Source organism: Crassostrea angulata, chromosome 8 (assembly GCF_025612915.1).
Source record: "Crassostrea angulata isolate pt1a10 chromosome 8, ASM2561291v2, whole genome shotgun sequence".
Taxonomy (NCBI): Eukaryota; Metazoa; Mollusca; class Bivalvia; order Ostreida; family Ostreidae; genus Magallana; species Magallana angulata.
The window spans coordinates 23,943,002-23,946,695 of record NC_069118.1 but is presented as its reverse complement, the minus strand read 5'-3'; positions in this window follow the sequence as shown (position 1 = coordinate 23,946,695).

Here is a 3,694-nt window from a genome sequence, read left to right as displayed (position 1 = left end):
TTACTTTTAATCAAAACTTTTAATGCAAAGGGGCATAACCTGTCCTTTTTTTAGTGTCTCATGTCTTTAAAGGCAGGATGCCAATATTTTATGTATTGTATGAATATGAGATTTAACTTTTAATATTGGCATGGGACACTAAAATAAACAATTACTTCTTACTTACTTACTTAATATTAATATTCCAAATACGTTGGCAAACAACCATGTACCCCTCATGCGCGGATCTAGAAGGGGTCCTCCCTTGGCAAACTTGGTTATCACTCGGAGCCCCCGGAGGGAGGGGAATTCTGGATCAGCGCATCCTCCCACCGGTCTAAAAAAAAGGGGGGGGGCCATTGTGACTTCAGTGTGTGCATTTTTTAAAATTTACCTTCAAATGATTTTGAAAGGATTCCGGTGATTTCTGCAAATCCCGAAATCCTGTTATTCTCGACACATGGCTCTCATGGGAGGTTTTACAAATCAGTCTTACCAGAGGACACTATAAAACCTAAAATGCCAAAGTGAACTCTGATGTTACAATGTCAAAATGTTTAATATCATCTATACGACATTGTATCCGAGAGTTCTCCAGTCCTCAGACATTTGCGATAGTATTGCTTTTGTTCTGGAGCGTGAATATAATGATTCTTTAAAAAGAAGGGAATATATTTCATTTTGTATTCATTTTTTTTTCATCCATTTGTAGAACATGCTAATTTCTTTATTTATCAGAATGATACACAAAAAGAGAGAGAGAGAGAGAGAGAGAGAGAGAGGGAGAGAGAAAGAGAGAGAGAATATTATTTTTTTTTCAAAATGTTTGTTTTAAGTAATTCTGTGCAATGAATGTACACATTAGTTTATAAATATGTCATAAAAGTATATTTCAATGAAAAAAAGAGTTAGGTCCCGGGGGTCTAGATACTTGGGGATGACGGACAAACAAAAAATGAAAGTAAGTAATACTTGGTAACCGATAAAATAAATAATGTATCGTAATGATTAAAAACTTGTATACATTTTGGTAAAAACGAGTACTGTATACAACATACAATCCTTTCATAAAAAAAGAATTAAACGTTCAACTTTTTGTAAATCATTTAAAAGTCCAGTTTAAATGGCGAATCTCGTCAGATAAGGAGGCACATGTAAGAGTTATTTACCTCTAAAGTGTGGATCATTAACTGTTACATACATATGCAATGGTCTCGCAAAATATGAGCGAACAGAAAAAGCTTACAAGTTGCTTATTAAAACTTTGTAAATCTTCGATTCTGTGGCTACTTTATAGTCTGGGTTACACGTTATTTCTTTTACTTTGTGTTTGGTTATGCAACAACATATTAAGATATTTAGTTCATATGAATTAGTTGAGGTACACCTTTATCGACTAATTAACTCTCCAATTGCATACTGATATCACCCGTTATTATCGATCATATACGTTTCAGAGGCTTGTAATCAGACAACATCATCTCAATATGAATTATAATTAAACAATATTAATGCAAATTATTTGCCAACATTTTAAGCGCTGCTTTCTCTATTCATTATCCTTGGATCAACCAACATAAATGTGATTTTTTTCAAAGTAATAAAGCACCAATTTAGAAGTCTGACGATTAATTAAATATGAGATACAATGTGATGAAAATACAGCAGAACAACTGTGGTGTATTAACTGTAATTTTGACTTCTAAACTTGCAAATAAAATTCTTCTTCAAACTGGACAATATCGTTGAATATTCAACTAGTATGTAAAATAATTCCTAATATTCTGTTTTTAGTATTGTAAGGGTACGTATTTTTATCCCAATGAACCCCAATGATACCGCAATGAAACCAATGAACCCCAATGATATCCTAATGAACCTCAATGACACCCCGATAAACATTGAAATATCCCAAAACTAATAATGTGCATAATTGATCATCTTAATGAATTTTATGCACCAACATGTTACATAATGAATGAAATTTCAACTACGCGACTTTTTTTTACCGAATGATTACCCATTGAACCCCATTGATGTCCCACCCAAATTACGAACCGATACAAACTTGAAATGAGCCCTGTGTAATGATTCACTAGAAGAATTAACAGCAAGTTAAAAGTTCACCGGGATATGTACTTGGTTAGTCACGTGATTTAATCCTGCAAAGCCCGAATTTACGTTTGAAAAAGCAGCTATGTTGAGGCTGTCTGAAGCTAAAATGATATCGGAAAACGGTACTGATTTGAATATCGAAAAAAAATATTACAATCGGGCATATTTTAAATCTTTTTTTATAATATTATTAACAACGATATCCAACACTTTATTTGATACATTTTTGTGACGTCATATGTACTTCTTTATCACGTGACGTGAGTATTCTTACACAGCAAGTGATCTATATAAATCGCATCGGCGCAAGTGATTAATGTCATTAAATAAAAAATATAATTTATGACAAATACTTTAACAAGTCATGTATTTTGCAGTTCTTTCTGGGGGTTCAATTAAATATTCCGTTTATTTAAAATATTGTCAAAACATTTTGCTCCATCCTCGAAATTATTCACGTATTTACTTTGTACGCTTGATTTACACAAAATCGAGTTGATTGGTAGGTTTCCCCCAGCATGAATTACTTTGGTACTTATTTTCTCTCCCTATTTCATTCAAAATATACTAAGATCGTATAGATCTTTTACTTGCGCCAAGCTGTTTTTACAAGCATTGAACTATCTCCATTCATTAGTTTACATGATGAAGGGAGAGTCTACAAACCATTATTTTATAAATAGTCATTTACCTAATACGAAGCTTTAAAGCTGCTGAATAGTTGATACTCAATATCAATTATCTTGAATAAAGTATGACTAGTATAAATAACATCGTCAATATATATAAAAAAAAACCAAAATAATTTACTTATAATGTTACGATACATCCTCCGAGAACTATCGAATGGAATGCAGACGTGACGTCAAAGTTATTTATGACGTCTACAGACTAGTGAATTTTTATTTTCAAAATGATACAGAAATAAATCCCATCTATACAAGAATATGCATGTACTTATTAAACAATTATCCCCAGCCAAACCTCTATTGAGATTTACTTTCCAATGATACTGTATTTAAGCTGTAATGATGCCTAAGCCCCACTGATACAATGATGAACCCCAATAATACCTAAAGAAGCATAATCTAAAAACATGTGATTGCCGGTAATCAGATCAATCCAGTGACTCTAGGTTAACTGCAATCTTTTGTTATCCCGATGAAAGTTATCAATATTCATAGCCAATAAAAAATGCTTATTTAGTTTGGTCATTAATCACTGTTGGTAAGTTTTTGATTGCTGAACTTTGAAATGCATGTTGATGAGATATTCAAATGATTTTGTGTACTAACACACGTTTTACCAAATATTTTATTTCTATCTTCACCGCATTGACACTGATTTAAACCACAGTCCTTTCTTCTGTTGTACAGACCAGTTTAATTTCGTATCAAAATTGTAGGAGGATATTTATGATTCATTGCTCCATGTTATCGAAAACATTTTACTTCATCGGGGCCAATTCTGGTGGACTGCTAGTGTTTTATAGGTTCATATATCAAATTTCTTTAAACATTATTAATTATGGGGGGTCCAATTTTTACTAAGGAATATATTGAGAAAAATCTTATAAAATCTCAAAAAACCATTTGACCAA